Genomic DNA, 12,334 nt, shown 5'->3' with positions numbered 1-12,334 from the left:
TTGGAAGTGGAGCTCAGTAGAGCTCTCAGTAGAGTTGAGAGGAGTGCTCAATTCATAGGGACAGAAGAGAAAGAGTACAAGCAGAAAGAACCACTAAAAAGCTGAGAGTGCGGTACTGAAAGTGCATTTCACTCTGTTGATGGGTAAAATACATGGCACATAAACAAGTGCTTGTCTCCAGTGCAAAAGAAACCACCTTTTCTTCTTTTTTACATAGACTGAAGCTGGGTTCCATGCTAACTTGATCTCAGTGGGCACCCTTCATTCATCAGCTTGCAAACCTTCACAGCTTGCAAGGAAGATGCAGAAAGCTGGGATTCTCACACTGTTCGGGGGCTGGGGGCTTTGTGGGCAGGACCTGCTCTCACCCATCACTGCAGGCCAAACAGGGGCAGAACAGGACTGACAGCAAACATCTCTTGTGGGAATCCTGGAGCAGCTTCTGCTCCGCTGCCTTCCTCCAGCAAAATCCAGGGGAAAAAACATCCAGCCCAGAAACCACTGTCTCGCCTTCTTAAGGAAACATTAAAAGAGAGGGGGGAAGAACTGTGTGTGACTGGACAACCTCCAGGCTGCGCATACATAGCTTAACTGTAACCCGAGCATAATGGGTGTCTTTTTCTAAGGGAAACCAGTGCCAATGCTTACAAATCCCTGTTTGCAGTTTTATGGGGCGAGAGCTGCGGTCAATATTCTCACATAAAACGTAACACTGTCATCATGTGCCAAAATGCTAACTGAAAAGATTCATTATTTTGTAATTTAATGCCTTATAAATTATATGGAGATCAGATGTTGACTGGCACTCACATCTGGTAGGACAGTTCTTGACTAATTTTTTTCTAGATCAGGAATACCGAGCAAACGCTCTATGTTTTGTGTATAAATAACCAATTAGGCATTCAGAGAGACAAAAATCACTTCTCAGAGGCTGGTAAAGCCAGGCTGGAAGGAATGATGGTGGTAAATGAAAAGTGGATTCACAGTTTTTCTGGCTAACATGAGGTGTTCTTTCTGCTGCCTAACAAAAGGCTGCTGTCAGCAAGCAGCACGCACCAGAAGTGCAAGTTCCAAAGCAAAACTCAAATTAATGAGAAATTAGTGCCTTATCTAGCTGGAGTGGGGAGACAGGATGCAGCAGCCCTCTCAGATGCTGAACATACAGCATTAGCCAAGGGTTCCACCGCTGCCTGCCAGCACAGTTTTCCTGTCCTTCCACCTTCCTCATGTGATTTGTTTGCTGCAAGCTCACCAGATTGCTCTGCTCTGTTGGGAAGCTGAAGCCCTGAAAAGCAATTTCTGCCCAAACTCACCTCTTCATATGTACATCTATGCACCACGATGTGCTGGTTTGAGTTTTCATGGTGGTTGTCATGGCATAAGGAAGAAGGGCTTTGTATGACAGTCACCACTGGTCTCTTCCCATAGTAGGGCTTCCTGGTAACACAACAGGCTCTACATCAGATAAAAGGTGCCCAGCGTTCGTGTGACAGCATAAATCCTTTCAGCTTTGTAGTGTGAATTACTCAGGCTCCAATCTATGAAATGCAAAGGCAAGAATGCAGCACAAGTCACACAGAGGTTGTGCACTGGCTGCTCGTGCAAGTGAGAAATATGAGAAGTCTCTGCTCCTCAGCGAACAAAGCTGTTCCTCCTCGGTGCCCATCACAGCCCTGCTGTGTGGGTTCTGCCTCTGGGTCCTTCCACAAACACCCCCAGGGCTTTATGAAGCTGTCCCCATGATGCTGCAGGGGCACATTGGGCCTCACAGCTCTGCATGCACCGCTCACACCTCCCCTCTGACCAACTGCAGGTAAAGGAGCGAGGGACCTTTCACCCCGGTGGGACTGCACTACAACTGTGGCAATCTCCTTGAAGACTGCTGTCCCTACTCAACCCCCAGCGCCGCTCCGTGTCTCTCAGCAGGAGAATTTGCTGTAAAACAGGCAGGAAATGACCATCTTGGAAACACTGTCTCAGAACAGGGAACAGCAACAAACAACACTGCTGTGAAAGAGCACTTACACAGAGCTCTGTTTGGAGAGAAAAACACTCGGGAGGAGCAGGGTGCTGGAGAGGAGTGTTTCCACAACACGCCGCAGAGATGCTCAAACCATCCGCGCTGCAGACTGCAAAGCCCAAGCAAACAGGGTGAGCCGTGGGGAGCTGCACAGAGGCAGCCATCCTGCTGGCACGGTGCTGTCGTCCCCCCCCCCCAGCATACAGTGACCCCAAGACTTCCCTGCAGCTGCAAACTGTCCTCGGGGTGTGATTTAAGGGCAGCAAACACAACAGCCCTTGTTGCTGTAAGCAGATTATGCTGCTCGGCATTAAGGGGCACAGCTATTCTGTGCAAGATTACAAGTCCCAACCCAGTTTCTCCCCATCTAACATTGATGTTGGCCTTGAGTGCTGACCTCAGGCTCACCTGTGAGCCCCATCTGGGTGCAAGTGGTACACTGGGTCTCTGGCTCAGCTCCAAATACCACAAGGTGTTGCACTGCAGAGGTGTCACGTTTGGAAAGTTAACCTTATGACAGACTCAACAACGCACACAAACCAGAGCCTCACAAGTGAGAAAGATCCGTGCAGAACATTTACTTCTCCCAACAGCAACCATATTATTGCCTCCAGATACCGATCCCTGCTGCTGGAATCTTCTTGCTTGCTCTGCAAACATTCATATGTGTCAGTAAGGGCTGCTCCTGCCCCTCACGGTGCTTTTGCTGGGGGTGCCACATGCAGTGAGCTTGCACCGACAGAAGCAAAGCTGCCATGCAGAGCCAATGCAGCCCCAAGCAGAGCCTCGTGCTGGGCAGGCTGCTGCACCCTGCAGGTCAGCAGAAAGGGAGACAGACAGCAGGCAACTTGTCTTAAGCTCATCATTAAACGCAGTGATTTTGCTCTCACTTCACAAGGAAAAGGATCGCACAACTCCTGTTTTTCTGCAGAAAACACTGTTTCTTTTAAAAATAACAACACTGCTGGCTGCCCTCAACTCTTCAATTGCACCTCTCCCATGCAAAAGCAGGCTCTCAAACACTGGGACAAGGAGGGAGTCAGGCAGTGTGTCCTTAGGGTCACTGTGTGCAGATTATCCCAAATATTTCACTATCAGGTACCTAAGAAAGCCCTATGCTGACTCCTCTCTGCTTGCTGGATTTAACCAAGGTAAATATTGCACAGAAATGAACAACATGCATGTTCTGCACTGCTTGCTCTTGTATAAACGTGTGTGTATAGCAAAGCAGGAAAGTCTTATCTGGAAAAACAGTACATGCGAGTGTGCTCATTTATTCCCAGCTTCTATAAATACACATCAGCTGGCATAATGCTTAAACTGAAGGTTTTCTGCAGACCTCCTGGGAAAGTGACTACATCCAGCACACGTGGAGAATTCCCTGAAACCACACCATGGGAAGATGCTTTTTCTGCTGGTTGTACACCCACAGCTTCTGAGACACTGCATCCCCCCCAGCAAACAACTGCCTTCCTCACTGCAGAGCCCAACTCGTGCTCTGTTATTTCACTTTGCTATCTCAACCTGTTTGGTTTTGCACTTCAGCTCTTGTACCATCAAAGCACCTTCTGCTGATACAGCAGCGTGCCCATGGGAAAGAAATAAGCAGTGCTGTTAAAAGCATCCTTTAAAGTTATCGGTGGGCCTGCAGCTAGGAGGGACAGTTATCACCTTATCCTTGTCAGCCACAGCAGGACAGCTCGAGTACAGCTACGAGGCCAAAGAAAAAAGGGATGTGGATAAGCAGTGTCAGGATGCATTTACAATTGCCTGAGTTCAGGAGGAGTCCTTGTATGTGTGAGACTGCCACGGCCATGAGCCAGGCCTGGATGCAGAAGTCACAGGTCCAGGCATTTTGTCTGTCTAAGGCTTTTCAATCATATGTGGATTTACCCAGCATCAGAGCCTCAGATTTGGTGTGCTCCAACCCTTTAGCGACAGGCTGAAGGACATGGTGCTGCACTGAAACTCACCATGAGCAAATTCCCTTCAGGGTAAAACAAAAAAAACAGAAAACTCATTTAGTTACCCAAATAGAGCCCCATAAGAGACACTTCAGTTCCCAATTCACCAACACTTAAACCAAGATAACCCTGTGATAAGCAGGAGCGTTGTGCTGCAAGCTGACTACATCAGCTTCTTATTGTACCAGGTATAATTCAACTAACAGCAATAGCCTGCAGGGTGATGCATCCCTGCACAGCTCCACTGCTGCTCTGCAAAGCACAGAGCACCCCACACTGCTTCAGAGCACAAAGATGTGCCCAGAAGTTTGCTCATCTCTAGGAGATATGGCCTGAGAGCTGCTCTCCATACATGTCAGCTGGGATCTGATCTCACACGAGGTCTTAAAGGACTGTGAAGGCAGAAAGTGAGAAGCAAGCACAGGAAAACATTCAAGGTCATTAGTGTACATGCACTTGTGCATCTCATAATTAATCCAGTGATTTCAGGGAGTTGCTTACACTACAGAGGAGGGTTAGGATTTGGGAGGAGCGGGGCTGGAGGAGCGTAGAGAGGTTGTGCTCTGAAATCAGGACTGCATCTCCCCAAGCAGCACGCAGATCTGAGCCTTCCTCAGGATTTACATCCACTTGCCAAGTGTGGGGTGGGGGGCAGCCAGCCCCACCTGAGCTCAGAGCAGCACTGTGCTCCAACCCACATAAATCCCAGCTCTCATCAGGGGCTGCTGGCCCAGGCTCAGCACTGAGCTAACACGGCCCCTTGTTTCCTCCTGTCCTTGGCTCACACCTGTGCAGCCCTGAGAGCCAACAGCACAGCCCAGGTCCACCCACAAAGCACCAGAACTCCACACATCAGGTGCTTTGCAAACAGTTCTGCAATCCAAGGGGGTTTTTGGTTTTCTTTGATTGCAAACAGGGGTTTTTAACCAGAGCGAGCTGGAAAGGAGTTTTCCAAACAAGATGCAATCATGCATCTTGGGCTGCGGGAGGGAAGAAAAATCACTGCCTGTTGCCAAAGCCATTGCAGTGAATCACAGCCCTGCAGGACCAGAGCCATCCGACAACAATAGCGATCCGGCAGTTTGCATCTGTGAGTTAAACAAGCTCACGAGCCCTAAAAATAAACCTGCTAAGCTGCTGAAGTCGTATTTTCCTACCAAATTTCCTGCTGAGCTGTTCCAACCATCATTCGACCGCATACTGCCTCATTGATAGACCTTCGTGGTTTATTGCAGGCAAGGAGATTTAATTAGCAAGCAAGGAAGCAAGGAATTCCTGTTGGTGTTTTTGTGAGGGGGGAGCTGGAGGGAAGAACAAATGAGACAAATTATGAACGATGTGAGTGTTTTCCTGGCATCAGAGCCACCTCGGGATAAATGTGATCCTATGAAACACACCTCCTTCCTCTGTGGGTCTCCTTTCCTTCCCTTCATACAGCATGGTTTAAATAAAGAAACATCTGCAGAAACTCTGCAGCAGATGAGCCTTAATCAGGTGAAGATAAACACACGTGTAGGGTGCAAGGAGAGATGTAGGATAGCAAGGGCTTTGTGAGCAGGGGGTCCCAGGCTGCAGAATGGAGCAGGCAGAGGTTTCACAGAGCTAGCTAAATGCCTGTTCCCAATGGGGAAACATGCTGCAGCACAGACACAGCCCAGGGAGTGCTATGGGAAAGTATGCACTGAATATCAGAGCACAAAAAGGAATATACAGACACCTGAGAAAAAAGGAAATGCCACGGGACAATCTAGGCAGCAAATGCATGGGATGAGTGGCTGATAATGCAAAGATATTCGTGGTGTGGGCAGTTTACAGCAAGAGCCAGAATTACCCTTTGGTTCCACAGAATGACTTTTTTTATGCGTGGGAGAAGATGACGACTCTGAAGCAGACTCTGTCTGTGTCTTCCTGTCTGTGCTTAGGGAGAATCCGAGGCAAGAGAGGCTCAGCCCCAACCAGGGGTTTGTTTGGGAAATGAGCTATCAGGGCCCCCTTTCCAGGTGCTCTCTGGATGCCTCCCGGACCAGGAGAACTCAACCTCTGCTAATGCCAACAGAAGACCCAATCTCTGTGCAACCACAATGATTCACATTGTGCTGCTTTGCTCTGCCACCATTCAAAGCAGTCTCTATCTGCTGACTGTGAGCAGCATCACAGCAGTGTCAGTACTTCAAACAGGAAATCTACATCACAGGGCTCTGAGAGCAGCAGCCACTGCTGTCAGTGCTGCTCCTTCCCCTGCTCTTCTGCTGGATGTCCCACCTGGAGGAGATGGATGACAGATTTAAAGCAGTTCCTCATAAAAACCACTGCATCCCACTGCTCCAGGAGGGAAATTTTGTCTGCTGAAGCTGAGCAGACAGTTGCAGTTGGAGAGGGGTGAGACCAGTGCCTTGCACAGGATATATTTTTACTGGCTTGGTCTCCCTTGGCTGCTACAGCAAGAAACCTGAGGGCTCTGGGCAAGGATCAGGCATCAAGTTTACTTCCTTTTCTTGCAGAGTTTAAAGCAAAAGAGCATATTTCACTGTGCCCTCATGAAAACATAAGCATATATAAATATATTCATTTTGCCATAGCTGTGCATGACTGCGGTGGACAAAGACCAGAGACAGGGTCTGGTGTCTGTCTATCATTGACATTACACTGAATGGTTTCAACTACAGAGTTCCAAAGATACGTTAGAGGACACTTGGAGGAAGAATGTAGCCAGCTAATTGCTAAGGTGCTTGGCTGAGGGCAGGGAGGGGACTCCAGGGCCTGAGCAGAGCTGATGAAAGCTGCACCTCTCAGCTGTGTAACACCAAGCCAGAGCCATGGGGTGCTTATCAGATCGAGGCAGGTTGTGCAGCCCAAGGTCATAGCTTGCCCTGCACAGAGCAGCACAGTTGGGCTGCGAGCTCACACCATGCCAAGAGCCCTCCTGCCCCAGCTATTTCACAGTGCTAAGGAAAACAGTGCCTCCGAATCACAGAATCCCCAAGGTCGGAAGAGAACTCCAAGATCATCCAGTCCAACCATTGAAAGTGATCCCGTCATCAATATTTCCCAATAAACCACGTCTCTTAGTACTACATCTAAACGTTTCTTGGTCCCTCCAGGGACAGTGACTCCACCATCTCCCTGGGCAGCTCATTCCAGCACCTGACCACTCTTTTTGGAGAAGAAATTCAAACCCTTCCATCCCCCCAGCCAATACTGCAGTGGTGAAGCCACAGGATTTCACACAACAGCCCCAGATCAAGCGGTCACAGATTGCCAGGTTGCCACTTCTCAGGGACAAACACACTGGTAGTCAGCTTGTTTCTGGCTGGTGCAACTCTCTTCACATTTTCACGTGAACATGAAAAGTGAGGAAGGAAGCTTCATCTGCACACAGAAAACATTTCAGCTACGGGAACACAGGATAAATCAAAATGTAAAGGGATGCAGATAATCCAGGGATTGAATTACTGAGTTAACCAGCAAGCTCCAGTCACATTTTGGAGACCATCCTAGAAAAGGCCATTTATTCCCAGCACCATAGCAACGGAGCATTGGTTGATGTTGTTGTTTTGTGCCTCGAGTAGGAAATCAGGGAAGGAATTTTGATTATAAGAGAGCGCTGCTGAAGATGTGTCTTTGGATAAAAAGCCTTTTCTGCAAGGGGGAGGAGGGATAGGGTGGAGAAGACAAGCCAGCTCCCTTTGTTTCTCAACTCATAGTCAAGCCCTAATCCCGTACATACAGCCTGGCAAAGTTGGATTTCCATAGCAACTCTCTCTCAGGACAGCAGAGAAAGCTGGCAAAGGGGGAAAGGTCATGATTTAAATGCCTTCTTGCTGCTACAAGAAACTGGATGCCAAACACACAGAATCAACTGGATGTTTAAGATGGATCTGTTTAAAAAAAAAAAAAGTCTCCTCCAGTGTGAAACCCATCCTTTCAAGATTTGCACCTTCTTGGCCTCACACAGCATCCTACACACTTTACCTTGCTTCTGAACGACCACAACCCCACTGCTTGCTTTTGCTCAGATCGAGCTGTGCCGCAGATGGGACTGAAGCTGACTCAAAACCAAAGGGAAAAGTCACCTTTAGAGAGCTCTGCTGAGCTGTCCTGGAGCTATCACAGACTTGGAAGAATAGAGCCCTAGTTCAGAAGCCACGCTGAGATGCCTGTTCCATGCACACTCTATTCATAAATCAAAATCGAAACTGTTTTATAGGGTGTTTTTCCAACCAACCATGGGAATATTACAGCTTTTCCTTTAAGAAGCAACGAAAGCCCCCCAGATGCTGCTTTGAGCACTCAAACAACAACAAAAAACCAACACAACAACAAGGCATCGAGTGTCAAGTCTGCACACCTGCAGTTCAGACTCACGAAGCAGCAAACCACCACCTGCCCTTAGCACAGGGCTTCACACACAAGCACTGCTGCAGCTGAATGCTGATAGCATTCCCCCTTCTGATGGCCAACACCTCCATCTAGCAGCAGGAAGGAGGCAGTTGCTTGTCTGCAAGTGCCCAGGTGTGCTGGGTTTTTACTTCGGTTGCTCAGTCATCTCATTGTGAACATGAAATGTCAGCAAAACACCAACAAATTTGACCTCAGTGGCAGATCTGTAAGGCACCAACAGTGCAATTACTCCAAAAATATCCAGAATTTAGACAGTGTCACTGTTTGTCTTTGGTCTTTGAGGCTCTGGTGCTCATTTCAAGTGAGAGCTGAGGTTAGGATGTGTTCTCCAGTGTCCCTCTCCCAGTTCTCTAAGGCATCACTGCAATAGCTCATTAGACAGTGTGACAAACAATAACGCAGAGCATTCCAGCTCAAAAGACAATAGGCCATCTTTTCCTTCCAGCCTTTGTGAACATTAAAAGCATGTGTGTCTGAAAGTGGCCCCTCCACAGCCAGCAGCTGTCTCCTTACCTCCCCTCCAAAGGCACGATGCTCAGCGCTATGGGATGTGGTCACTGAATGATACCACGCGAGGTCTGCAGACCAGCACGACTCCTTGCACACATTGCAGGACTGATGAGATGGGGACAGGGAGGAGAGTCATCACAACGCTTCTCTGCCCACTGTCTGTCAGAGGATCCTGGAAAGGAACAGGATAACAGCCAGCATCTTGGTACATGTTGCTTTGCACAGAGATGTCAGCTGCTCCTGGGCCCTGCTTACGGTCTTATCCCATCTTCAGAGATTAATTTAGTCCTGGAAATCCAACCAGATTCTGCCTGGCAAATCATGCTCCCAAAATGCATCTCCTCAAGTCACGTCTCAGCCACCTAGTTTGATTTTACCCAGTTAAATGCATTACCCTGCATTAAGGAATCAGAACTAAGCCTGACATCTGCTAACACAGGTTGGACAGATATCTCAAATGCTTCCATCAGATTAAAAGGGTGAAGAGAAAAAGCTTGAAGTCTTCCTATGCCCCCAAAGAAATAGAGGTTAGAAGAAATAACAGAAGGGGAGAACAGGAGAAAGGTATGAAAGTGCCAGGTGAGTTCAGGCAAAGGACAAGGCAAGGAGAGCACCAGCTGGAGAGAAGAGATAACGGGGCAGAAGGGGGAAGTGGTGCAGGACAGACAGGAAGGAAAAATCTGGAACTTAAGGCACGAACTCAGAAGAAAGGTTAAACCACGTTGAGTCACTTGTTTGCATCCCTCAGCCATCACATGCTGAAGCTCTCCTACAGGGCAGACACTCCTGGGTGCAGTTTTTCTTGAGACCCCACATGCAACGATGCAACGTGGCCCAAGAGGGCAGACCATTGCCACTCCATCACTACTTGCACGTGCACAGTAATTCCTAAAGAACCACCTCCCAGCAGGAATTCTCTGGGTTGCTATCCTACTGCAAGCTTACTACGACACTAATTCCAATTCATTTCAATTATTTTCTCCCATCAAGGAGACCTGAAACTTCCCCCTTTCACCAAAGTCAGTCAAGGCCATGTGGGAGCATCAGCTCTGCATGAATTCCCAGAACGTGTGCACTCCCCATCTCCTCTCCTGCTCATCTCATTGTAGGGGCACTACAGCAATACACCCTGCAGGAAACACCTGGGAATTACTTCTGGTTCTGCATTTACTGCCATTTGGAATAGGGCATCCCCAGTTAACCTCTCTGAGGCTGAAAGCACTTTGCTAAGACTCGTTCACAGCATTTCTGGGTCTTCAGCTGCCTCTCCCAAAGAACATTCTGAAGAGCAGAACATGAACGGTTCCTATTCTTTTGTCCCTGCAAACATCTCTCTGAACCTTTATTTTATAAGGTAATCATTGTAAAAGTCTGATCACTGAGAGTGGTCAAAGATGCTCCTGGGTTTATCAGGACCTATTTACAAGAAGAGCGTTCCCCGGTGACAAATGACTGCATCCACATGGCCAGTTTTTCTCTGCTGCTTAGAGAAGCAGGGCTGTAATCCGCCCTTGGTAATGGTCAAGCTCGTGGCAACAGATTGGCAACAAAACCAGAAGCCTAGCTGTGAGGGCTGGACCCAAAACTGCTAATTGACACCGGAATCCTGGTCCTGCTGGGAACAGCAGCAGAGGGCAGCCGTGGGACACGGAAGGAAGATGCAATCAGAAGCAAAAAAATATGCAGGGCTGAGGGTTTCCTTCCACAAATTCATCTCCTGACAGAAAGCTGAGGGTGCTTTTAGAGGAAAAATACTGCTGGTACCCATGTGACCCTGTGAGTAGAGGAAATAAGGAAAAACAACCATTAAGGAGCCTCCAGAAAAACAAACAAACAAACAAAAAAAACGACTCAGCTCATCTGAAATCTTCCTCTCCAGGCCAATGTGAGGCACTTCAAATCCTAATGATGCCCAGAGCCAGGATTTATTTCCCTACGGCTGCTCCTGAAGGTGCTTCCCTCTGAGCTGCTTTTGGCCCTCCCTTGAAACGTCCCTTTGACAAAATGTTTGCTGCTCCGAAGCCCCAAATGGCTTTTCCCATTGCATCAGCTTGAGCTAGAAATGAATTGCATTTTTATAGAGGAAAGGAAGATGAGATTTTAAGCACGGTGGAAGAAATAGTTTTCATTTCTTGCAAGCCACCATACAGAAGAAGGATTAGAAGTTTTCACTCTGTTTTTAAAATTGAATACTGCAAGTGTTGTGTAAGGCACATACTGCCATCATGTGTGCAGGAAGGAAAATGAGAGAAAGCTCTGACTTGAGCAGCCCCAAGGCTGGGAAGCCACTGTTTTCCAGATCCTCAAGCAGGTCTAGGAGCAATGCTCCAGCTGCACCTGCCTTCCAGCAGCCTCCCTACAGTTCAGAGTCATTCTTTGACAATAATACCCTTAGTTATTATGGTGGCATAATGCTGTAATGGGTGATAATAGTAGGGTGGCAAAATCTTTGGCTAAAGCAAATGAGAACAAGCCCAAATGCAGCAGCCACAGATGCAGAAATGAAGGAAAAGAGCTGCTTACCTTTGGAAAGCCTCAGGTAGGCAGGGATCTCCAGCAAGAGATGCCCTCACCTCCACCACCAACCCTTAAATGAGGGCTGGGCAGGGGTGGATCCTGGCTCCATCCCTTCCATCACTCAGTGCATTGCATGCACCTGAGCTCCCCTGGGTTGGCCCTGCCTTCCCACCAGGTGCTCCATCACTGCTTCAAACCCCAACTTAGCATTTCCACTACAGGGGCAGAGACTCAATTACACACCTAAAGATGCTGGGAATTAGAGTGAGGCTCTTGAAAAAGGCACAGAAAGCACTTGTTGATGACTTTCCTTATTAATCCCCTGAACCAGAGCATCATGATCCCAAAAGGAAACTTGGCCATTCTAGGAGAGCTTTTCAGTGCTTTCTGCAACAAGATGGACAGAGTGATTATTACTTAAGATGTGGAACTCAGCTCCCAAGCACACACACAAGTGGTTAAAACTGAGACAAGAACCATCTGTTAAAAGGTAAACCCAAAGCAAGTGATTTATTCTTTGAGGTTTGCAAGAACAAAGTTCTTTCTGCCCCTCCAGCTTTCACACCTCTTAGAAAGTCATTACGTCATTCCAAATTGAAAGTACCAGTGGTTTGCTTGGACCTCCTAGCATCACCATCATATTGTAGGGATTTCCCTTTTCTAATTAAGCACAGTCCTGAGCAATTAAGAGCAGACAGTATCTGTTGTTCAAGACATGATTGGCACCTGGAAAAAAACATTTTAATTCCATACCAAGAGCAGAAGGATTGGAAGGAGAAAGAATGAAAGGAGAGCTGGATGGAAAAGGTGGTCTCAGGTATAGGCCTGAAATTGGAGGTTGTTGTGAGGGATAAAGACTTCTCTAGAGAACAACAAAAACTTTCAGTGACAAAAAGAAAACATAGACGAGAGGTAAAGGAAA

Source organism: Tympanuchus pallidicinctus, unplaced genomic scaffold, assembly GCF_026119805.1.
Source record: "Tympanuchus pallidicinctus isolate F22 unplaced genomic scaffold, pur_lepc_1.0 scaffold13, whole genome shotgun sequence".
NCBI classification, from domain to species: domain Eukaryota; kingdom Metazoa; phylum Chordata; class Aves; order Galliformes; family Phasianidae; genus Tympanuchus; species Tympanuchus pallidicinctus.
This window is presented reverse-complemented; position numbering follows the sequence as displayed.